Genomic DNA, 27,305 nt, shown 5'->3' on the forward strand with positions numbered 1-27,305 from the left:
CGGAGGTAAACCCGTGGACATTCTCGCAGTATGCGGGACAGTTGGGAGGTATTTTTATATATATATATATATATACACACCCACACACATACTGTATACTGTAGTACCCTACAGTATATATAGCTGTATACTAACAGCACCCTATGATAGAATAAGTGCAGCACCAGGAGCAATTTAATCCTTCCTGAATACTAGGGAGGGAGGTGGAACAATGGCGGTAGCAGAGGCCACCTGCTTGTGTTGCCCCCCAGGCTCAAAGTTGCCAGCCAGCCCCTGGGAGCAAGCATTCCTTTCTGAGGACTGCTGCAGGGGATCAGCATAATTTGGTAAGATCTATAGGTGATGGATCAAAAGCCAGATTCTAGGACGTTTGTTTCTGTTTTTAAATCATCTCAGATGCAAATTCAAGGCTTGCAACAATGTGATCAGATAAGAGAGCCAGCTGGTTTTGTTATTACTTCTTCGTGTGCAGTGGAAAGAGGATTTTAACCCCTTCCCACCGCAGCCTGTTTTTGCCTTCCTGACAGAGCCCTTTTTTTCAAATCTGACAGGTATCACTTAAGTGGGGATAACTTTTTTTTGCTTTTACTTATCCCAGTGATTTTGAGATTGTTTTCTCGTGACACATTGTACTTCAAGTTAGTGGTAAATTTTGGTCGATACAGTCTGTGTTTTTTTGTGAAAAATACCAAAATGCCGTAAAAAAAATGTTAAATTTTCTGCTTGTGAGACAAATAATCATACCACTCAAAATAGTTAATAACTAACATAGACCATATGTCTACTTTATGTTTCCATCATTATTTCAACCTCCTTTTAATTTTTTTGGACACTAGGAGGCTTAAAATATGAATAGCAAATTCTCAAATTTTCAAGAAAATTTCAAACACTGATTTTTTTAGGGACCAGTTCAGTTCTGATGTGACTTTGAGGGACTTGTATGTGAGACACCCCCATAAATTATGCCATTTCAAAAACTGCACCCCTCACAGTATTCAAAACAGCATTTTGGAAGTTTGTTAACCCTTTAGGTGTTTCACAGGAATTAAAACAAAGTGTAGGTGAAATTTCAAAATTTCATTTTTTTTGCAGATTTGCAATTTTAATACATTTTTCTAAGGAACACAGTACATTTTACTAGAGAAATGTGACTAAAAATTGATTCCCCCAATTCTTTTGTTTTCATAAATATCCTATATGTGGCCCTAGTGTGCACGTTGACCAAACCACAGGCTTCATAATAGAAGGAGCACCTACTTGATTTTGGAGCCTCCTTTTTATGAGATTATTTTTTAGGCACCATGTAGGTTTCTAGGCACCATAAGATGCTAAAAGTTAGGAACCCCCCCACAAGTGACCCCATTTTGCAAACTACACCCCTCAGGGAATTCATCTAGGGGTATAGTGTACATTTCAAACTCCCAGGGGTTTCACCAATTGTGGTACAACTGGGCTGTGAAAATGAAAAATTAAATTTTTTTACACAAAAATGCAGTTCTGGCTCAAAATTTTTCATTTTCACAAGGAATGAAGGAGACAAAGCACCCCAAAATCTGTGCCCCAATTTCTCCCGAGTATGGCAATGCCTCATATGTGACCAAAAAATACCATTTGGGTGCATGGCAGGACTCAGAAGGGAAGGAGTGATATTTGGATTTTGCAGCACACATTCTGGTGGAATGAATGGTGGGTGCTATGTTGCATTAGCAAGACCCCCGAAGCACCAATACAGTGGAACCCCCCCACAAGTGACCCCATTTTGCAAACTACACCCCTCAGGGAATTCATCTAGGGGTATAGTGTACATTTCAAACCCCCAGGGGTTTCACCATTTGTGGTACAACTGGGCTGTGAAAATGAAAAATTACATTTTTTACACAAAAATGCAGTTCTGGCTCAAAATTTTTCATTTTCACAAGGAATGAAGGAGACAAAGCACCCCAAAATCTGTGCCCCAATTTCTCCCGAGTACGGCAATGCCTCATATGTGACCAAAAAATACCATTTGGGTGCATGGCAGGACTCAGAAGGGAAGGAGTGATTTTTGGATTTTGCAGCACAGATTCTGGTGGAATGAATGGTGGGTGCTATGTCGCATTAACAAGACCCCCGAAGCACCAATACAGTGGAACCCCCACACAAGTGACCCCATTTTGCAAACTACACCCCTCAGGGAATTCATCTAGGGGTATAGTGTACATTTCAAACCCCCAGGGGTTTCACCAATTGTGGTACAACTGGGCTGTGAAAATGAAAAATTAATTTTTTTTACACAAAAATGCAGTTCTGGCTCAAAATTTTTCATTTTCACAAGGAATGAAGGAGACAAAGCACCCCAAAATCTGTGCCCCAATTTCTCCCGAGTACAGCAATGCCTCATATGTGACCAAAAAATACCATTTGGGTGCATGGCAGGACTTAGAAGGGAAGGAGTGATTTTTGGATTTTGCAGCACAGATTCTGGTGGAATGAATAGTGGGTGCTATGTCGCATTAGCAAGACCCCCGAAGCACCAATACAGTGGAACCCCCCCCACAAGTGACCGCATTTTGCAAACTACACCCCTCAGGGAATTCATCTAGGGGTATAGTGTACATTTCAAACCCCCAGGGGTTTCACCAATTGTGGTACAACTGGGCTGTGAAAATGAAAAATTACATTTTTTTACACAAAAATGCAGTTCTGGCTCAAAATTTTTCATTTTCACAAGGAATGAAGGAGACAAAGCACCCCAGAATCTGTGCCCCAATTTCTCCCGAGTACGGCAATGCCTCATATGTGACCAAAAAATACCATTTGGGTGCATGGTAGGACTCAGAAGGGAAGGAGTGATTTTTGGATTTTGCAGCACAGATTCTGGTGGAATGAATGGTGGGTGCTATGTCGCATTAGCAAGACCCCCGAATCACCAATACAGTGGAACCCCCCCACAAGTGACCCCATTTTGCAAACTACACCCCTCAGGGAATTCATCTAGGGGTATAGTGTACATTTCAAACCCCCAGGGGTTTCACCAATTGTGGTACAACTGGGCTGTGAAAATGAAAAATTACATTTTTTTACACAAAAATGCAGTTCTGGCTCAAAATTTTTCATTTTCACAAGGAATGAAGGAGACAAAGCACCCCAAAATCTGTGCCCCAATTTCTCCCGAGTATGGCAATGCCTCATATGTGACCAAAAATGGCAGGACTCAGAAGGGAAGGAGTGATATTTGGATTTTGCAGCACACATTCTGGTGGAATGAATGGTGGGTGCTATGTTGCATTAGCAAGACCCCCGAAGCACCAATACAGTGGAACCCCCCCACAAGTGACCCCATTTTGCAAACTACACCCCTCAGGGAATTCATCTAGGGGTATAGTGTACATTTCTAACCCCCAGGGGTTTCACCAATTGTGGTACAACTGGGCTGTGAAAATTAAAAATTACATTTTTTTACACAAAAATGCAGTTCTGGCTCAAAATTTTTCATTTTCACAAGGAATGAAGGAGACAAAGCACCCCAAAATCTGTGCCCCAATTTCTCCCGAGTACGGCAATGCCTCATATGTGACCAAAAAATACCATTTGGGTGCATGGCAGGACTCAGAAGGGAAGGAGTGATATTTGGATTTTGCAGCATAGATTCTGGTGGAATGAATGGTGGGTGCTATGTCGCATTAGCAAGACCCCCGAAGCACGGTGAAATGATGAACCTAATAATCCATAGATGTGTGGTATATTTTAAAGCACTCCTTCATACATAGGCCGGGTTTGTCGGGGCAAGTTTCACAGTGGAAAATAGTTTGCTTTCGTATTCCCTTTTTATAGCAAACTTTGCACCTTTTTTGTGTCCTGCCCTTTTTTCCAGTGGAGGGGATTTCGTTTGGAAAATGCTGCCCTGATACAATACGGGGGCCAGTACTAGAAGTACTGGGGCCAGTACTAGAAGTACTGGGGCCCTCTGCCTGCTGGTTCCCAAATATTAGGCCCTTTATGACTTCCTCTTGAAAGTGCATAAATGTCCCCGTCTGGCTGGTAGAACGAAATAGTACGTAAGCGTTATACAGTGCCATCTGGATGATATACACGGCCAGCTTCTTGTACCATATTTTTGTTTTCTGCAGGGCACTGTATGGCTTCAGTACCTGATCTGAAAGATCCACTCCGCCCATGTACTTATTGTAATCTAGGATACAAATAGGTTTTGAGGTGTGGGTACTGGTACCTCGTACAGGGACGGAGGTGGTACTGTCTCCGTGAATTGTTGTCAGTATAAGGACATCCCTCTTGTCCTTATATTTGACCAACAACATATTTTCGGTGCATATTCCCCTGCTTTCACCCTTTCTCAGTAATTGGGCAACGTGCGTTTTTGGGAGGCCTCTTTGGTTCTTGCGCACAGTACCGCAAGCTGCTGTACCTCTTGAACCAAGGGCCTTAAACAGGGGGATGCTGGTGTAAAAGTTATCCACATAGAGGTGATAACCTTTATCCAGGAAGGGGTGCACTAAATCCCAGACAATCTTTCCACTAACACCTACGAGGGAGGGGGGGCATTCTGGCGGTTCAATTCTTGTGTCCTTCCCTTCATATACCCTAAACCTGTGGGTGTACCCTGAGGTACTTTCGCACAGCTTATACATTTTTATGCCATACCTTGCCCTCTTATTGGGAAGGTACTGGCGGAATTTAACCCTTCCTTTAAAATGTATAAGTGACTCGTCCACACAAATGAATTTTTGGGGGATGTACATCTCAGCAAATTTGGCGCTGAAATGATCAATGACCGGCCTGACTTTGAATAGCCGGTCAAAGGTGGGATCATCTCTGGGTGGGCACTGTGCATTATCGTTGTAATGCAAAAATGTAAGGATCGTCTCAAAACGAGTCCGGGTCATGGCCATACGATGAAGTGGGGTGCTGTACAGAACATCTGTACTCCAATATTGCCTAATTTCTGGCTTTTTAACTATGCCCATATGTAACACCAGACCCCAAAACGTCATCATCTCTACTGCATCTACAGGGGTCCACCTAGCAAATGATGACGTGGGGTTTTGGGCAATAAACTGCTGGGCATATAAATTACTTTGGTCCACCATTAAATTTATAAAATCATCAGAGAAAAAGACTTTGAAAAAGTCAATTTCTTTGAGGCCTGTACTATCAAATTGGATTCCTGGGTTGGCCAAAAACTCAGGAACCTGGGGCTCAAAATTGTCTGGTGGTGGGGTCCATACGAGATCAATCAACCTAATACAACCAATTAGTCACATCCCACCAGTTCAATCCCAAAGAACTACTCTGGTACTGGGACAGGTTACAAGAGAATAAACATAAATGTGTTAAGTAACCGGTTAAGAAAAGATGATTATTACCAAAACCTTTCGTCTGGTGTAGTGTACAGTATGTGTGTTTTAAGACTAAGAAGAGTAATAAGGAACTAATGAATATAACTTAATTTAATTTAGGCATATTTTGAATTACAATGTAAATTATTTTTCTGAACTGAACATACTGAGATGCTGTAGTAGGAAGGGGAGGGCAAGTAATGCATACACATATCAAAATGATGTACAGTACATGTCAAAATTATTTAATTAACGAATTTATTATTATCATGAGCAAGTTAGTTCATGTTAATTAAGTGAGTAACATCTGTAATATTTCTAATAAGGTTGGGTGTGATATTAAAACACAATCACTACTATTAAGTTATTTGGGTTTTATTTTTCTTTACAGTAATTATCAAATTACCCATTTCTATTGGGGGGGGGGGGTGATTCCGCATATTCATTTTAAATGATACAAGGTCTTTGGAGCTCAGTAATACTGAAAATAATTTAAAGCTAGTGATGGCATCAACTGTAACATTACTGTACTTATAATTACTGTCATTATTTATTAACTAAGGCAAGGCTTATCAAGCCTTGAAAAGTTATAAAATGTTGAGTGTTAAACCACAAATTAGCTCCCAAATGTCATTTTTCAAACTCTGCTTGTAACATGGCAGTGAGGAACTGATTGCCTGGTGGTTTATCATTCTGATATATAGATGTTGGGTAACCAGCGAACTGGTATCCCTAGGTGGCGCTGCTTAGTCAAAGGACACAATTAATCATTCAAATTCATTGGAATAAGCATAAATTTATTTTAAAAAATTACAATTCATCATAAAAGACATTTACCTAAACACACATGACATACTACACATAACATACAATATAAGATGATTAAACAAAGCTGATAATTAGCTTCCTGAGGCTTGGTTTTATAGATTGAATCATATCATAGAGGCAATTTCAAATGTTGAGGCTTGTATAGTTACCAGTCCCAAGGGCCGTTAGTAGTGATCAGGTTTTTCACAGGTTTTTTACTGCAATGTCCTATTGGACTTCCTCCCTTTATCTGAGCCAAATGTAAATTGTAATCCTTTGGATGGTCAACCTTATATGATAAAGGGACCGGCTCCAGGTGGTGTCCGTCCAATGGAACTTTCAAACTGTTTGCACAGGCATTACCGTGTGCACACTCACTGCGGTGCTGGGCTGGATTGCTTCCGGGCTGCTATACACGAGGCTCCCAAGTACGCGTTTCTCCGCCTGTTTGCTCGATCAGCGGCTTCATCAGCTGGGTGCCTCCATAGCGTCTGCCTCTGTCCTTTTATGTGGTGTCCGTTCGCGCGGTTTCCCAGCGCGAACTTCCGCATATGCGTGTCACGCCTCGTTTTCGTGACTCTTATTTATCAAGTCCGGCGGCCATCTTTAATTTCACATCCAAGCCTCATTTTGGACGTCCAATACTTTTCAAGTTGGCGGCCATCTTTTTGAGTATAGGAAAGCATATCTCTCACATATACGCTTGCGTTTCAAGCCTCAGTATATTTTCCAAGCCTCGTTTTACAACCCGGATTATTCATTTATTTATTTTATAGCCTCTTTGCCTCATAATCATTTTTTGATTTTTACTCGTTTCTATATGCCTCATTTATCATTTGTATGTAACTCAGCTTGCCAATTTTAACAATTATATTTATTCATGTTTTTGTACACAATTACTCAATACTAAATTATAAAAAAAAACATATACATTTACCAAATACATATTACATAATCATTATATTAAATTATGCTAATTCCTATTATTGGATTAGGCTTTATTTTTGATGAATTTATATATATTAAAAAACTTTTATAAAAATATAAATAATAATTCATGCACAGCTTCAGATGTTAAATTTCCTTATATCTCTACATTATATATCCCCCCCCTCCCCCTCCCTCTTAAAGGCGCCCTCCCCCGTCCACCTCTCCCCCCTCTCTTCCTAGTGATACCCTAGTGCTCATATTCAATTAAGGACAGTAATTTTTCTAAATATTATTCATTTCAATAGTATCGTTTAGGCCCTGGGGTACCAGACTTCTTAGTCTAAATATCCAAAAAGCTTCACGTCTACATAACTGTACATATCTATCTCCTCCTCTGTCTGTACGGAGTACATGTTCGATGCCAATCATGGTCATTCCCCTTATGTCCCCTTTTTGACATTTTGCAAAATGTTTATATAGACTATTACCAAGCATCATTTTAGAGATATTTCTTTTGTGCTCCATATATCTTACGTGTAAATTGCGGATAGTTCGACCTACATATTGTAGGCCACATTTGCACGTTAGTAGGTATATAATATATTCGGTTTTACAATTAATAAATTCTTTAATGGGGAATTTTTCTCCAGAAGTATGAGATAGAAACTCAGTAGTTTTCCTTACATTAAATTTACAGGATGTACATTTGTCCCCTCCACATGTATAATATCCCTTAGGCTTTTCTGGTAACCACGTGGGTTTTTGAACTTGTTTGTCTTTATTCTTAAAGAAACTGGGAGCCAGTCTATTTTTCAGGTTGTTGGATCTTCTGAACACTACAGTATTTTTTATATTTGCCTCTGTTTTCATAATCTCATCTAATTCTAAAAGATGAAGATTTTTCTTGACTATCCTTTTTATTCCCATGGCTTCTGTATTGTATTGGGTCACAAATACTACTCCCTTCTCCTTCTTTTGTTCCTCATCATCTTTTTTGTTCTTAATTTTTGACCTTAATAGATCCTCTCTATCCATTCTCCTAACAATTTCTAGGGAGTCATCCAAGATTTTCTCAGGGTAACCTTGATCTAAAAAAGACTGGTAAATGTTCCCACTCTGTTTCTCAAAAGCTTCCTGTGTGGAGCAATTCCTTTTGACCCTCATGAACTGGCTCTTAGGAATATTGTTTTTCCACTTAACATGATGATTGCTCGTATATTCGAGATATCTATTTTGATCCACAGACTTCACATAAGTCTTGGTTGTTATTTTTCCATCCTCTATCACGAGAGCAATATCCAAGAAGTTCACACTTTCTTGGTGAAATGTGCTAGTGAACTTCAAACCATATAAATTGTTATTTAACTCTTCAATAAAATTTAATACCGACCCTTGATCACCCTCCCAAACAAAAATAAGGTCGTCTATGTACCTACCATAGAGGACCAGGTTCCCCCCATATCCGCCGCCCCACACATGGCGTTCCTCAAAACACCCCATGAGCAGGTTGGCGAAGCTGGGGGCGAACCTGGTCCCCATGGCGGTACCTTTAGACTGTAAATAAAAACTTGAATCGAAAACAAAATAATTATGTGTGAGTATAAATTGGATTGACTGTAAAATAAATTGACAAAGTTCTTGTGATATTTCTGGATCTTTGACCAGATAATTTTCTACTGCTTTAACCCCTAATTTGTGCTCTATATTGGAATATAATGATTCCACATCACTAGTGATGAAATAATAACTATCCTTCCAATGAATTTCATTAATTTTTTGTAAAAAGTGTGTCGTGTCCTTAATATGTGAATCTAACTGTAAAACATATTTTTGAAGATAATTGTCGACAAAAAAAGATAAGTTATTAGTCATTGATCCAATACCGGCTATGATAGGCCTGCCTGGAGGGCAGGACAGTGTCTTATGTATTTTTGGTAAAAAATAATAAGTGGGTATAATTGGTTGTGGGGTGAAAAGAAAAGTGCGAACCTCTTTGGATATTGCTCCCGTGTATAGACCTTCCTCCAATAGATCTTTAAATTCATTTTGAAATTTCAGAGTGGGATCACTCACCAGTTTAACATAATATTCTGTATTATCCAATTGCCTATGGGCCTCTTTTAAATATTCCGTAGTGTCCATAATGACGACCCCCCCCCCTTTATCTGCCTGTTTAATTGTTATACTTTTGTCATCACATAAAGTTTTTAACGCTTTCCGTTCTTTTTTTGTGAGATTATCTCTTAACGGCTTCTTCTCTGATTTATCACACAACTCCCTAAATTCTTCCATGGTTTTTTTATAGAAACTTTCTATATATGGTCCTCGATGTTGAAGAGGATAGAATTCTGATTTATTCCTAAATCTCATTCTATTAGTCTCCTGATTAGCATCATATAAATATGTGCTTTCTGGGACAATGGTGTCATCTGTGGAAAGAGATTCCAGAATCTCAACCAGAATTTCATCCTCTGAGTTAAGGGTAACTGTGTAATCCTGTTCTTTTTGTTTTTTGAGGGCAAAATATCTCGTTTGACTAAGGGACCTGACATACCTGTTTAAATCAATAAAAAGTGAGAACAAGTTGGGTTTATTTGCCGGGGCGTAATTTAGCCCCTTTTCCAATAGGTTAGTTTCCTCCTCACTCAGAATTTTTGTTGATATATTAAATATACCTTTCCCTATTATTTTCTTTTTGGGTCTCTTCTGTTTCCTCCCTCCTCGCTTTCCTCTAGATCGTACTCTCTTGATCTTTTTGGTCGGCCAATTTGGTCTCCGTTTTTGTACGGCGGGTAATTTGTTCTGGGAGTCTCCCCTAAAAAATCCTGATTCCTATATCTTGTTGGTGTAGTATACTCTCCTTCTCTCTTTTTATTTTTATCCTCTGATCTCCAATACTCTGGGGTCTCCTGAGTTTTTAATATTTCATACCTATTATTCACTGGTATTGAGTAATCTTGTCTTTCTAGTGATGGCATCAACTGTAACATTACTGTACTTATAATTACTGTCATTATTTATTAACTAAGGCAAGGCTTATCAAGCCTTGAAAAGTTATAAAATGTTGAGTGATAAACCACAAATTAGCTCCCAAATGTCATTTTTCAAACTCTGCTTGTAACATGGCAGTGAGGAACTGATTGCCTGGTGGTTTATCATTCTGGCCCTAACAGTTTTTGCTACGATGATCATATATTATGCAACACTTTCCTGAGACTATTTAATCATGCAGATCAGTTCCTTCCCTAGTACATTTTACAATCCATATTCCCTTCCACATGGATAAATACACTTTACATTTAATTTCTACAGAAGACAATTAACCTTAAAAAATGCACGTGGACATGCGCTGAAACTGGGAGAGGTAGGTTCAAAGGAAAAATTACTTTACAGAAAAGGTAGTGGATAGGTGGAGTAGCTGCCCATCAGAGGTGGCAGATGCTAATTGGGGTATTCAGTTCTAGCAGGGGTGGATCCAGGATAAAATAACAGGGGGGGGCACCATGAAACTACACAAGTACCCATTTTTTTTATTGTATTGAGGCACCATAAAAGAACATTACAGCAATGTGAAAATACAATAAATAAAAAAAAAACACATGCTCCTGCAAATCACTGGGTAATATGTACTATTAACCAGTGATTTGCAGAAGCATGTGTTTTGCAGGAGCATGTTTTTTTTTTAATACATTTTTTTATTGTATTTTTACATTGCTGTAAAGTAGGCAGTAAGATTAAAGTAGGCAGATCTGCCCTTCGATTGCAAGATAATTGCTTTTACAATAACAACATATAGACACAGTAGTATGATAAAATATACAAATCTGTTGTCAGTTGTAAATAAGCAGTCAAAAAAAACACAATAAACAGAATTTGTAGAACAGTACCGATGTGGAAATGTCATTTTCAGTGGGTGGGGGTCAGAGGCAGAATTGGAAAAAACTGTTAAACAATGGGAAGCCCTCTGATTGGCTGAGAGAGAGCCACCGTGCACAGGATGTGTTAGTTCTGTTCTACAGTACTCAGGGCCTTATTCTAGTTCACTCTTTCTGATAAAATCCTTCTTATGGTGCCCACACACGCACCGATCCCAGCGTGCGTTGTGGGCTTAACTAGCACACATAGCATCGCATCGTATGCCTTGTGCATACAATGTGCATGCGATGCTATGCTAGAAAAAGCTAGTACAAAAAGTACGTGCAGCACATACTTTTTGTACTGTGCGATGAGGTGCCGCGGGAGCGCGCACCCCATTGTATAGCATTGCACCGCCGGGATCGGTGCGAGTGTGGGCACCTTTAGATGGACAAAACCATGTGCACTGCAGGTGGGGCAGATGTAAAATGTGCAGAGAGAATTAGATTTGGGTGAGTTATTTTGTTTCTGTGCAGGGTAAATACTGACTGCTTTATTTTTACACTACAATATAGATCTCACTTTGAAGTTAAACCCCACCCAAATCTAACTCTCTCTGCACAAGTTACATCTGCCCCACCTGCAGTGCACATGGATTTGTACATCTAAGAAGGAATTTGTCAGAAAGAGTGAACTAGAATAAGGCCCTCAGTGCGCGCTGTGCGGCACCGGTGTCTGCCGTCAGATGCCGGCTCAGCATAGCATGTACAGACCAGTTTAGCAGGCTGGCTCCAGACTCCAATATGGTAACACCCTGTGTAATCGCTCAATTCAAACATGCCTGGCTGCCATTCTGACAGGCGTTTGGGCAGCAGCACACCTAGCAACAGGTCGCGGTTTAAAAAAGGCTGATCTAATGATCTCTCTCCCTTTCGGCATGCTAGAGAGGATTCAGCGGTGGAAAGGGGGGTGGGGGTATATGCAGCCTAGCGAAGAGGTCTGAATCAGACCCCTAATACTGCATTTTAGATCAGCTCTGTGCCTTACTGATCATAAAATATTTTTATCACTAAATATCACAATTAGTAGCAAGTAGTGTAATTACACTAAATATAGGTTGGTTTCATTGCTAGACTAGCATCTGTGTGTAAAGGTGCATACAGACTGGCTGATATATCACCCAATGTACCAACCAGTGTGTACCACCAACATATCTGTGAACAGCGTCATTCTCCGATATTGGCCCTTATTCAGATCTGATCGCAGTACAAATTTGTTCTCAAAATGGGAAAAACCATGTGCACTGCAGGTGGGGCAGATGAAACATGTATAGAGAAGTTAGATTTGTGTAAGTTATTTTGTTTCTGAGCAAGGTAAATACTGGCTGTATTATATTTATATTAGGGATGTGCACCGGCCACTTTTCGGGTTTTGGGTTCTGATTACCTTGAGGTTTTGGGTTCTAATGGGTTTTGTCAAAACACCTCCTAAGTGTTTTGTGTTTGGACTTTTTGGGTTTTGGGTTCTGATTTTTTTCTTAAAAAAGCATAAAAACTGCTAAACTTTTTTTTTTTTTGCTCCTATGCTATATTAACCTCAATAACATTAATTTCCACTCATTTCCAGTCTATTCTGAACACCTCACACCTCACAATATTCTTTTTAGGGCAAAAGGTTGCACCGAGGTAGCTGGATAACTATGCTAAGCCATAGTGTGCGGCACAAACACGTGGCTCATGTTAGATATAGCAGCCTAGTATGTAGTTGTACTACTAGGTAGGTATACTTAGGCAGTAACACTGCCAGTGGCAACAGTGGACTGAGTAAATAATACTGGCAACCTCTATTCACAGTATTCAGTGCAGGCAGCACCAGTGGACTATATATAATTCAATTAATTAAGTATTAATAATATAGCAGCCTAGTAGGTAGAGAATATAAACTACTAGGTAGGTAGGCAGTAGCACTGCCAGTGGTCAACACAAAAGGTAGTTACACACCACCAGTAGCTTTATGCAGTCTACCATCAGAATTTATAATAATTAATTTTATTATTAGGTACTGCTTGGCAGTGGCACACGTCAGTGCACCAGCAGCATGGAGTTATTTTTTACAGTCCCACACAGCACAAGTATTATTTTTAATTAAATTATATATAGCAGCCTAGTATGTAGTAGGTAGGTACACTTAGGCAGTGGCAACAGTGGACTGAGTAACTAAATAATACTGGCAGATCCAGTGCAGGCAGCACCAGTGGACTATATATATATAATATAATTAATTATTAATATAATATATAATATTACAGCCAGTGCCAGATTAAGCCTTCGGGGGGCCTGGGGTACTTTAGACAGGGGGGCCCCCTTGCACTTGTCATTACTGGCCGCAAACTGCATGGGAGAATATAACACTGTCAAAACACAGAGAAAAGGCAGAATAAACTTGGTCAATGGGTAGTGCTGCCTCTGATTAAAAACCCTCCCATGACTAAGCTGCTGCTGCTGCTGTTCTCCATGGGCTGGAGAAGCATGTAATGAGCTCCACCAATCAAAGCTCAGCACAAACCTCCCAGCCTCTGCCCTCTGGTGCAAAGTGTCATGGGACTTAGCCAACTCCCAGTAATGCACAGCACACTCGTGCAATCAGTAGTACCTTGGCTACCGATGCTCAGCACCATTAATCATTGTCACATTGGCAGATAGGTGAAGCTGCAGCACTACCCCACTGCCATGTACAAAACCTTTAGCTAAAAAAAAAAAAAAAATTTTTTTTTTTTGAAAAATACATGCCAACCACAGGGGGCCCCTAGCTAGAGGGGGGCCCAGGGGCACTGACCCCTTGTGCCTCCATTATAATCCGGCCCTGATAACAGCACAGCACCAGAGGTAGGCCCCAGCACAGAGGAGACAGTAGTACTACAAGTACACAGTTAGACTGTCCTCCTTGCTAGGGAGAGCCCAACCTAAGCAGAGAGGAGAACAGAGTACACAGCAGCACTGAGGGAGACAGCCCCAGCGAATAAAATAATTACAGCACAGCACACCAGTGGTAGACCGCACAGAGGAGACAGTAGTACTACAAGTACACAGTTAGACTACACAGCAGCACTGAGAGACAGCCCCAGCGAATAAAAAATATTGCGTTCAAGCTCAAGTTTAAGCCCCAGCAGCAGCACCAACACACCCTCTCCCAACCCACTACTAGACTGGAGTGAAGATTGGGGGCGCAGCAGCTGCTATTTAAAGCCTCGCGAAATCCGGCGCTGGGATATGACGTTCTGATCACGCGGACGGACCCGAGTCAGGCGGGAATCTCCGAGCGCTGCTCGGAACTGGACTCGGAATGATGATGTCCATGGGGGCTCGGATCTCTGGAATCAGAGTCTGCACATTTCTAATTTATACTGCAATTTAGATTTCAGTTTCAACACACCCCAGGGCAGCCGAGAGGAGGGGGGGGGGGGGAGTGGGTACTAATTACCTGGGCCCAGGCTTGCTGAAGGGGCCCTGGTCCGACCCCTCCCTTCACCCTCCATTCCTCCCAGGTAGCAACAGCAGCACACACTTCTACTTCACACTTCTTCTGTGCTGAAAGCAGGCTCAGCATGAGCATTTCACTGACAGCGTGTGAGCTCATGCTGAGCCTACTGTCAGCACAGCACAGCTGCTGCTGCTGAGTTTAGAGTTTTTAGAGTTTTCTTTCACTCTCCTCTAAACATTTTGGGGGTGTGGCTTAAGTGTGGGAGGTGGCCACAACTCCCACACTTAGGCTACACCCCAAACATTTTATTGGGGCCTGGCATTCCTCTTGGCTGCCCTGCACACCCCACCCAAATATAACTCACTCTATAGATGTTACATCTGCCCCATCTGCACATGATTTTGCCCATTTTGAGAACAAATTTGCACTGCGATGAGATAAGGGCCATATTGCATTGGCTGTGCAACACAGCCAGTGCCTGATATGTCTAAAGATATATCAGAATATCATTCTGTGTGTTCAGGTGATCTGCCAACTGCCTGTACAGATGCTGCAGTAGCCACCAGGGATTGACTGCTCACCAAGGTGGTGAAAAGGTTTCATGTGTCAAAAGGTTGACACATGAAAAGGTCAACATGCATTAGATAGACATGGCCAAAAGGTTGACATGAAAAAGGTCGATATGTGTTTTTTTCACAAATTTTTTCCAAAAAAGGACTTATTCATACATTACCATCCCAGTGGGCATGGAGGAGGATTATAATAGTGTGCGCAGTGAGACATCATACCCGAAGCATGGCAAATGCACACAGTACACTTATACAGTGTCCATGTCGACATAGACACCCAAAATCATGAAACTCATGTCAACCTCTATGGTTTTCTTATGTCGACCTTGTGACCACATTGACCTAATGCATGTTGACCTTTTTAATGTGCCCTTTTTGCCTGTCAGCCAATAGTGGTCGACCTATTGACTATCTTAATTGTGTCGACCCTATGACCTATACCCCAGCTTCCTTGGTGGGAATTTTATGCACCTTCCACTGTCTCCATTATAAATTTGCCTCCCCCGAAACAGTCACAGATATACCAGCTGTCAATTGCTCATTTAAAATTGGTGATTGCTAGTGTTCTGTCACATAGCATCCACACCATTTTGCCACCATCCTGAAGAGCAGGGATGGGGAATCTTCGGCCCTCCAGCTGTTGTGTACTACACATCCCAGCATGCCTTGTTACAGATTTGCTTTGTGGCCATGCTACAACTGCAGGGCATGCTGGGATGTGTAGTTCAACAACAGCTGGAGGGCCAAAGATTCCCCATCCCTGCTGTAGAGTCAGAACAGGGGTGAGGTTCACTCCAAAGTGTCACCCATGGAGGTACACCTTCTGCGGCTTTAGCATAATTTCACAGGTACATTGGCTGTGCTATAGTATCCATCTCTGAATCAGCCCCTTCATGAAATCCATCACATGCCAAAGTGCTTATTCAGCCCCAAAAGATGCTTCATACTGACCCACTATTTACAGGTCCAGTGCTAGGGTGTTCGGCAACTCTTGCAAACTAAATTTGCGCCCTCCCATACTTTACTGTAACCCCTGGTTAAAATGCCTGTAGTCAAAACTCATACCCTATGTTAAATACCAGTAAGCATATGAATTATCTAAATGTAGTGTTCTGTATGGCTATGTTTTTAAAAATGTTTATATATATTTTGGTGTGTTGGTGACACTGTATATGTCAGATTTCATCGATGGCAGTGGACTTAATTGTTGGATGCTATATACACAGTTCACAGATGTTGCTGACAGTTTAAGAGAGGGCGTAGTGATATACAGCTGGGGGTGATTTGCCCTGGTCAGAGGAGAAGGGGAGAGGGAAAGAGAAAAGAGAGTACAGGATGAGGTACCTGTGAGGACTCTATGGAAAGACTGCCCTGTGTATAAGAGGGAGAGCTGTGAGGTACCTGTAAGTGAGGGACAGAGACCTGTACTCTCACTAGGAGAAAGGTGAGGCATTCCTGTGTGCCTGCAGATGGAGCTAAACCTAGCATGTCAGTTGGCTCAGAGTAGAAGATGGAGGAGCCAGGATAAAGTAGCCAGGCCTTAACATGAGAACTCATTGGAGGATACTGGACAGAGGGACAGAGGAGGGAGAGTGGTGAGTTAGACCACCCTCAGAGTCCCATATAAGGCCGAAAAGGTGACACCTGGAGTCAAATAGCAGATATATTGCAGAAGGGGATAATACAAGGGGAGTGACAGCCTCCTAACAGTAATGTTTCCCAAGCCTTTGCCAGAGATAAAGATGGTTATTCATGCACCAAGTTGTGCACAACTACAGAAAGCTAATTTACAGTGACCGTAAAACACTGACAGAAACATTATAGCTGCGCACAGAGAGAGGTAATGTACAGTGACAGAGCGTTGTAGCTGCGCACAGAGAGATAAGTAAGTTACACTGCAGCAGTAGAGACTCTTGGTTGACAGACCTCAGGGCTAATCTGTCTACAGCGCATTGGTGAGAACACATTTGTTACCAGCTATCTGCATGGGACACTTAACTAAGGGAGGATAATTACAGTCACAGGGAGAGAGACAGATTTGAGCAGTAAAGTATTATATTGTACTGATTGTACTCAAGGAAGAAAGTGGATTTGGCTCAATTTCCAACACAAGTTACCACAGAAAAATATGCTTATTACACTGAGATAGTGACATTATTTATTCACAACTATAACAGTACTGAGGGAAAGCACTAAGTAGTTCTTTCTAGTTACTATTCTGATCCCAAGAGAGAGTGACAGCTTCAACAATATTACAAGCCTACATGTAGTATACAATATTGCAAAGAGGAGAATATTGCCTTTGGTATTAGAGACCCTGTGGTGGATTACAAATACTTCATAGAAGTTATACTCCTATTATTCCCGTACTCACCTTACAGGACTCAGGTGGGCACAGTAGTAACTTAGGAAATCCAGCAACAAATATGTGGAACACTACAAAATAATCCAAGCGCTTATATTTTTTAGAACTAGTGTACACTTGCAAATACTAATATTATTGCACAATAATAATTGGTACTTGTTTCCTAGCACGGCCACACCGATTAAGATCGGGGTGGTCGTGCTGAAAAAAATCGGGTCGATCGCATCGCATGCGATTTGGTCGCATGCGATGCGATCGACGCGACCGACCGATTTTTGACCCGATTTTTTTCATTGAATCCAATGTAAATTGGGTCCCTGGGACCCAATTTTACATTGGATTCAATGAAAAAAATTCCCAACCCCCCCAAATTGAAGCGCGTAAACAGCAGCCCACGATAGACGCATACCCGAAGCGTGGCGAGCGCAGCGAGCCCGCGAGGGGCGGCGGTACGCGTCCTCCGACCTTTTCATGCCCTACTATCCACTAGGGCGTGGAGTGAGAATAGAATAGTGTGGCGAGCGCAGCGAGCCACCGAGCCCGAAGCGTGGCGAGCGCAGCGAGCCCCGCGAGGGGACGCGGATACCTTCACAGGTAAACGCGTCCCTTCGCGGGCTTCACAGGTGTCCGCGTCGCCACGGACACCTGTGAAGCCCGCAAGGGGACGCGTATAACTGTGAAGGTATCCGCGTCCCCTCGCGGGGCTCGCTGCGCTCGCCACGCTTCGGGCTCGGTGGCTCGCTGCGCTCGCCACACTATTCTATTCTCACTCCACGCCCTAGTGGATAGTAGGGCATGAAAAGGTCGGAGGACGCGTACCGCCGCCCCTCGCGGGCTCGCTGCGCTCGCCACGCTTCGGGTTGGCGTCTATCGTGGGGCGACGACGGGGACATCTATAATGTGAAATGGGTCATATGGACCCATTTCACATTTTTTGACATTTTTACACCATTTCAATGTTAAAAATTTTTTTAACATTGAATCCTATGCAAAAATCGGGGGCATCGCGTCGGGACCAATGTTAATGGTCCCGACCGACGCGATGCCCCCGATATTTTACCTTTCCCGACAAGATTTCAATGTTAAAATATTTTTTAACATTGAAGTCTATGGAAATATCGGGGGCATCGCGTCGGTCGCGTCGGGACCAATGTTAATGGTCCCGACCGACGCGATGCCCCCGATATTTTATCCTAGCCGGCAAAATGGACCTGATTTCAAAAGAAATCGGGTCCATCGTGGGTAATCGTGTCCCTTAAGTAAGGGACACGATTACTCACGATTGTGGCCGTGCTAGGAAACAAGTACCTAATAATTCAAGGTTAATTAATATATATTTATTGGTGTTGGAAACTGTTCTATTTCCATTGTGTCTGAAGTGAAATGTGTTATAAGTTTTAGCATACTACCTTAGGAATGTATAATCTATTATTTACAAGGAGGCATCTCTGAAATATACTAAGCCGGAATACTCTGCAAAAGTTCCAGTCAAATAAAACGTTGGTGGAGGTTGATGCCCTTGTCTCAGCTATGTCTGATGTGTGTATTTATTTATGTCAATGATATTATGGTTATGTAAATGAGTTGTAACTTTAGGGGTTACTTAATCTGTCTGAGGGTGATTCCCCAAGTTCGCCCTAATATCATCATCTAAATATTCAGATAGTCATACCCTATAACACCAAATCATGTGGTGGAGGCACTTGATAGCACCTACACATACATACTGCAGAAGACAGCGTTACATTACAAAGGGACATCGCACACCGAAGAAAGACGTGAGGTCTCACAAGGAAGGAGCATGGACACACAATAGTACTCCCATTTCAAATTACACCACACAGTAGCGCTATCTTATTCATATTACACAACAGTAATGTAACATGACATGTTGGTGCCCTGTGCCAGAAAGGGGATAAGTGACCACCCCCACCAGCATAGTCCAAACAGGTTGAGTGTGGCCTCATAGGGAAGGGGCGTGGCCATATAAAAGTACCAATAACACCGTAATGCCCATTACACATTTTGCTACATACACTGTAATACGCATTACACATTATGTGACATATCAAAATGCCCATTAAACATTATGCCACACATCAAAATGCACCTTACACAATACCGCACACCATAATGCCCATATGACATTATGACACACATTCTGCTACATGTAATGCTCCGAGTACTCCTGCATATGCACACAGTGGTATCACTGCTTATACATAGCACCCACATTTACCTACAGTAGCAGTGCTGCTTATATATAGATAATGCCAACAGTTACCGACAGTAGTAGCGCTGCTTAAACATAAGCCCACACCAGTTGGTGACAGTAGTAGCACTGCTTATACATAAGCCCACAGTAACCGGCGGTAGTAATGCTGCTTATATATATAATGCCCACATTAACTGACAATAGCAGCGTTGCTTCTATATACAGTATATTACGCCCACACCAGATCCTGACACTAGTAACGCTGCCTATACGTATGCCCACACCACTTGCCAATGGTAGTAGCGCTGCCTATACATATCCCCACACCAGCTGCCAACAGTAACATATGCCCATACCAGTTGCCGACAGTAGTAGTACTGCCTGTACATATGGCCACAACAGTTGCCGATGGTAGTAGCGCTGCCTGTACATATGCCCACACCAGTTGCCGATGGTAGTAGAGCTGCCTGTACATATGCCCACACCAGTTGCCGACAGTAGTAGCGCTGCCTGTACATATGCCCACACCAGTTCCCCACAGTAGTAGTGCTGCCTGTACATATGCCCACACAAATTGCTGACAGTAGTAGCACTGTCTATACATATGCCCACACCAGTTGCCGACAGTAGTATCGCTGCCTGTACTTATGCCCACACCAGTTGCCGACAGTAGTAGTGCTGCCTGTATATATGCCCACACCAGTTGTCGACAGTAGTAGCGCTGTCTATACATATGCCCATACCAGTTGCCGACAATAGTCGTGCTGCCTATACATATGCCCACACCAGTTGGCAACAGTAGTAGATTTGTTATTGGACATGTAACAGCAAAACAAATAACCCTAGAACACCCCATTCCAATGCTGGCTCAATGCCAGGGCCGGAGTAAGATTTATCAGCACTCGTTAGATTACTGCTCCCACCACCAACCACACACCAATACTGACTTTCCAAAACCTCAGGTGAAAGTCTGGTGGGGGTATCACAGCCCAGCGTTTTCATGGGCGTTCCTCTGCTCCTGCCCCTTGTCCGCCCCTCGCCCACCCCCTCTGAAGTGTGAACCTCCCGGAGTTTGCACATACGTATGCTCAAATCCCCTACCATAGGACAAGGGACTGAATTTACAAATGGGTCTGAATTGGCCTCTAAGTTCAATAAAGGAGACACTCTGGGTGACATTTAATGGCTTGTGATTTTTAGACACGTTCCGAAATCACACCATATCGCACTTTTTAAATAAAAATTTTTTTGTCTGACTTTGCATATTTAATGAGATGCAAATTTTCGTCAAAAAAGTGCGATATGGGGCGATTTTTAGTAATGAAAATGCAATTTTGTGTAAAAAAAATGGGGTACTTGTGTACTAGCACGGCGCCCATCCCATCGCAGACCATAAGGCATGCGATGGTATGCGATGCATTGTTGCACGATGGCAGCCGATGTTATACAATTTTAAATTGTATACCAACGAATTGTATGGCATTATATGCCATTCTATCGCATATACAATGGTATGCGACCTTTTCATGCCCTACTATCCACGTCGGCGTGGAGTTGAGAATAGAATAGTGTGGCGAGCGCAGCGAGCCACCGAGCCCGAAGCGTGGCGAGCGCAGCGAGCCCCGCGAGGGGACGCGGATACCTTCACAGGTAAACGCGTCCCTTCGCGGGCTTCACAGGTGTCCGCGTCGCCACGGACACCTGTGAAGTCCGCGAGGGGACGCGTATAACTGTGAAGGTATCCGCGTCCCCTCGCGGGGCTCGCTGCGCTCGCCACGCTTTGGGCTCGGTGGCTCGCTGCGCTCGCCACACTATTCTATTCTCAACTCCACGCCGACGTGGATAGTAGGGCATGAAAAGGTCGGAGGACGCGTACCGCCGCCCCTCGCGGGCTCGCTGCGCTCGCCACGCTTCGGGTTGGCGTGGATCGTGGGGTGGCGTACAAAAATTGGGGGGACATTTAAGGGTTAATTGGGGCTATTTGGGCTCTGTAGCCCATTTAACATTGATTCCTATGGGAAAATCGCGGGCATTGAGGCATTGAATGCAAAATCGCGGTCAATTAGGCTTTTTAACATTGTTCCCTATGGGAAAATCGCGGTGATCGCGGGCATCGCGTCGCGGCCGTTTATGTGCTGCCCGCGATGTCGCGATCACCGCGATGGCCGCCGTTCTAGGTAAAGAGTACCAAAACAAGTTATTTATATTCTGCGAAATTTGACCGCACGATTGTGGGACATGGCTAACAAAAATGCATTAGCCAGACACAGTACGTGATTGAGATAAATAGGGCTCCCTCATAGTGTATGCTTCACGCTTAGTTGTCTGCCTACAGAGGAAGGAGTATTTGGGTGTGCTCTGTAAATCACCCACCAATCTCTGCTAGTGGTGAAAGACTAATTCTCATTACAATGGGAAATAAGATTTCACACGGGGAGGTCGTGCTACCTAGGGACAAGGAACCAGGGCCGACCCAAAGGACAGGCTGTGTTCATAATGAGAATGAAATATGGTGAACTAGCAGTGGCTCACATGGAGAAATGGAGAAATGGAGAAATATGACAAAGGGCAGCAAAGTAGAATTTTCCAGTGTTGGCAGTTTTGATCCAGAATTCTTATCCACAGTTAAAGATAAGATATGTCTGCTCTCGTCACTTAAGGTGAGAGTTGAGCAAAATTAATGTCTAAACTTGTGGCAAAAGGAAGGTCAAACTCAAAAGGGAAGATGGATGTTTGGCAGATGTAAGTACAATCAGCTCCAGAAATGCAACTATACCACCCCCTCCATATGTACCAGAGGGGGTAGTTACCATCAAAAGGGAAATAGGCAAAAAGGCAAAGCTGACTAACCTGTACCCTGTTTTAACCCCCTATAAGGAAAATGTAAGTGATGACGAAATGTTCCTGATGTTAGCCATCCCCTATGCAATTAAAATAAAAGAGGGAAAAGCTGAGACAGCCAAAGCTGCTGCTGCTGCTCTGGCAGTGTGGGGACGGCTGATGTCAGCAACACAACCAGAGACACAGGTTGTCCCCAAAGCAGTGTCCAATGGTGCAGAAGGGGTACAAAACTACCCTTTGTGCATGTTGGAGGTTCCTTATGGAAAGGCAGATAGTGATTTACAAGTGGTGTCTAAACACACTGGCATCTCTGACTCCAAAAACAACACACATTTGAGGAAAATTATTGTCTCTGTGCTAGTGGAAGGTCTTAAGGAAAACTTGAAGATCAGAATACAGACTTGCACAGTGTGCTTTAAGTGCAAGAAAGAGGGACACATAGCCAAAAATTGCATGTCAGGGAACCCCAAGAGAAATTACACACATAGAGGAGACGGGAAACCACATTGAGGAGAGACACGTACAGATGGGGCAGGTCCCATCTTGGCAGGGGATGGCGACGCCAGCCGCCATCCCCCGCCAGCGCCATCTGCATAACGAGAAGGGGACGCGTCCCCTTCCGACTTCCGCTCCCCCGTGTCACCGCCGGCTTGTCAGCGGTAACCCGGGGTCCCCGCCGCATGCCCGCACCCCCCCCCTAACCCTGTCTGTCTCCCTGAGGTGGAGACAGACAGGGTTCCCGTCGCCCCGCTGACGGAGATTAAGACGCGCATGCGCGAGAGACGCACGCACGTCTCAGTCAGATGGTGAGGCAGGCCGCTGGCGGATCGCCAGCGCTGACGTTCTGGTGATTCGCAAGCAAGGAAGAGGCCTGCCCCATCTGTAGGTACACACCACAAAGACAATGGGAGGAGACAGACAGGTCAAAACACATAACCCCACCACATCTGTTCTCAACATTCCTCTTGATTTAGGTTGTACCAAATGGTAGCAACAATTGGGGTGACAGAAAAGGTGCAGCATTATCCATTGACGAAATCAGCAGAGGTTACCATTGGGCCCTTGCATACCAAACATTCATTTCTGTTAGCTGCAGCGGCTCCAACAAATCTCGTAGGTAGAGACCTGCTTTGTGAAATGGGCTGTGTCATTTACTGTACCCCAGAAGGTGCTCAAATACCGAGTTCCCTTTGGACTAAAGATGGACAGGATGCTGGATTGATGGCAAACATAGCTCCAATAGAAATCTGTTTAAAAGCTGGCAGGATAGTGCCCAACATACGAAAATACCTTTTAAAACTTGAGGTCAAGTTGGGAGTGAACCCAGTGATATAGCAATTGTTACAACAGGAAATCCTAGTTCGGACCTCTAGCATAACAATAGTCCCATCTTCCCTGTGAAAAAGAGTGGGGGGAGGGGCTACAGATTAGTGCAGGATTTAAGATGTGTAAAAAAGTAGTTGGGAGCCAATTCCCCGTAGTGCCAAACCCAGCTGTCATCCTGATGCAAATTCCACCTCACTGTACCCATTTCACTGTCATTGACCTCTGCTCTGTTTTCTTTTCTGTTCCTTTATACCCTGAAAGCCCTAACATCTTCTCCCAGGCCTTGCATAATTGTTAAAGTCCTTTCAGCCCATAAGTGGCTCGATACTGATACAATGGGTCAATGATTTATTGTTATGTTCTGACTCACTACAATCATCAGTAGCTGACACTAGACAACTGCTGATGTATTTCTCAGAGACAGGACATAATGTATCAAAGGACAAACTGCAGCTATGCCAGACCAGGGTTAAATACATGGGACACTGTCTTACCCAGGGCTTGAGACACCTCACTGAGGACAGAATCCAAGTGATGCAAAATATGTTACTACCGCAGACTCAGCAACAAATCCATACTTTTTTAGGCATGTGTAGATACTGTTGCAACTGAATCTCATGTTCCTCAATCCTGGCATTACATTCGAAGAAGAAGAAAAAGAAATTGCACTATGGATGCACACCTGGAAAGATAATTTCTGTTTTAAAATGGTTTTATACTTTATTAAATTCGTTTTTAAGAAATAAAGGGGAGTTTATCCATGTTCGTTGAATTTATAAGTTCACACCTTATTGGTTGTGAAATTGTCAAGAATTAAAAAGGTTTTGGACACACATAAACAGACAAACATATAGTGTGATTGGCCGAATGGCGCTTTGTAAAGAATAGAAAGTGTGCATAAAGATTTAAAAAATAGGCATTGAGTTCTATGTCGTTGTTTTAAGTTCATATAATGCCAAATAAACTCTGTAATTTGGTACAGTCTCTGAGTGATACAGTTATTTCAAATAAATGACAATCTGTCTGAAACTGTGTCTTTTGTGTTACTCATATATTGGGTACTCCTTCCTTCTAATTTATTGTTACCATTTATTTGGTACAATTTATGTGGAGGAATAGTTGTGCAGTTCTTGTGCAGAGTCTTTTATGATACTCTGCTGACCTCTTGTGGTTGTTCAGCACAATTTCAGTTGTTTATACTGTTTTTTCATATGGCCATTAATACCTTCAGATAAGGTCTATGGTCATCTGATTTTATTTGTCTGCTGTACGGCAGTATCCGGCCGGATAATTTTACTTCATTAATTTTTACACATTTTCAGGGAATTCAGCTGTGGATTTCAGTGCTGCTTTTTAATCTTACCATATACTGGATTGTTTGCTAAATTGCCGTAATTAATTTGTCTATTATCTTACGGAGGACAGCATGTTAGTGGGCATGTTCTCTCACAGCATGCCACACCACGATGCTGTTGTTAGCACATAAATCCTGTGCTTTCCTTTACAATGTGTGTTAATGATCGACTGACCTTATGACAGTATATTGTCTGTACAGATTTGGTATTCTATACAGCCTGCTACTTCACCTTTCAATGGGGGTGAAAGCTCTATAAATCCTCTACATTGGGGATAGGAGACCGCTGTCGGGGTACCATTACCTAGTGACCAATTTCTTATAACTTCACCTTTTGTTTCCCAATAGGTGATTGGATTATGTTATCAATTATATACTCTCTCACAGTATATATATTTTGATACTACCAACTGATGGCTGTTATACACCCTTTGGGATTCAGTATATAATTCTGATCCTGTTTGTCTATCTAACAAGGAGGAAATATATTTCTATCTGACATTAAATGATAGTTTGCTGACCTCTGGTGGTTAATGTGCAATATTACACCTATAGGTATTGTGACCAGCAATTATGACAGCCTTGATTTTAATTGGTATCAAATTGTATAGGTATTGGGAATTAGAGGTTTTTAAGTCAGGGGTTACCCCTTCCCTTAGAGGGGGCAGAGGGCAAGCCCTTCACTAGGCAGGATGGTCCTCAGAGTTTGGCGTTTGAACTTTTAAGATTGAATTCTCTACATTTGATTCTTTTGTTTACAATAACATTATTGACATAGATACACAGTAGCCTATTAAATTAATGTCGACACGTGTTTCACAAACATGCTTTCTCAAGACACAAGCCGATTGTCACTGATGGAAAATATTTATTGATTCCCATCGGCCAATCATTTGGCCGCTTGGGATCACATGTTCCCCTCCCTCCTATCACGCTGGCAGCTTAATGCCAGGCTTTCTGAGGCTCCTTCCGCCCTTTCTCCGGCGTCTGGAGCATGTGACCGGCGTCTGACGTCATTCCGCCGGTCACGTGGTCTGTTAGGACCAATCGCGGCTCAGTATTATTGTACCCGGAAGTATCCAGCTTTGCTGGGAAGCCCCGGACCCTGTATTGGGTATAACTGTATTTTATTATTGATTCGTTTACTCTGTAAAATTATGCTTATAAATCTCCATTTCAATGGAGGCGAGGTAGCGTTCTGTGGGGGATTATCAGTCTTTAATCTGGTAATGATGTCTTATTTGCAAGTGTACAGTTTGGAAAATTTGCTATAGAACATACTGGTTCCGTTGGGATCCCTGGAATCTGAATAATTAGAACAGGATTCTATATATCTGTTTTTCCGTTATTTTTGCTATTAATCTATTGGATGTTTTGGTTGCAATGAAGTTTATGGGTTATTCTTATGTCTATCTTGGTCCTTCTGTCATTTATCACTTTGACAGATCTATATTGGTTATTATCATATTGATTCTATACTTGTTCCCTGGTAGTTTTTCTTCCTGATTATTCAGGTATGATGTCACTGGGATAGGGTGATTTGGACAGGATTGGATGTATGGTGAATATGATGTTATTTTGTCGTGTGTTTATTGCTAATAATATAAGATGGGGAAAAAAATTGTGGTTGGTGAAGGAAGAAATTAATGTAATAAAATACATTTGGAGAAGTGAGTTGGTGTGGGGAGGGGGAAAAAAAACCATAGTGATATAAGATGGAGATTATGTCTCCAATTTTAATGTGTGTGATTCAGACTTATAAAATTAAGTTATTGTGTTCACATTTTAATGTATTGTGTGATAAGACATCAATTTAGGGTCAATTTTCTAAATTGGAAGATAAGTCTCTTGTTATGAATAGTCATTGTGATTTTATTTTACAGTACTTTAACCCCTTCCCGACATTTGACGTACATTTACGTCATGGCCGGGATGTACTTCCCGACACATGGCATAAATGTACGTCATGACTTTAAACTGTCACTGCGTCTAGAGACGCAGTGACAGAGGGACGATGCCTGCTGTCCCTGACAGCAGACATGTCCCTGCATGCCCAGGGGGGGCTGCGATGCCGCCCCCCCCGTCGGCGATCGCTGTGATTGGCTGTTCAGTGTGATCAGCCATTCACAGCATTTTCCTGTGTTACCAGCGAATCAGACGCTCGGTAACACAGGTGTCAATCACCGCCGGGCGTCAGGGGGCATGAGGGGGTCATCGGTGACGACGA

This window comes from Crinia signifera, chromosome 8 (assembly GCF_055691185.1).
Source record: "Crinia signifera chromosome 8, ASM5569118v1, whole genome shotgun sequence".
Classification (NCBI taxonomy): domain Eukaryota; kingdom Metazoa; phylum Chordata; class Amphibia; order Anura; family Myobatrachidae; genus Crinia; species Crinia signifera.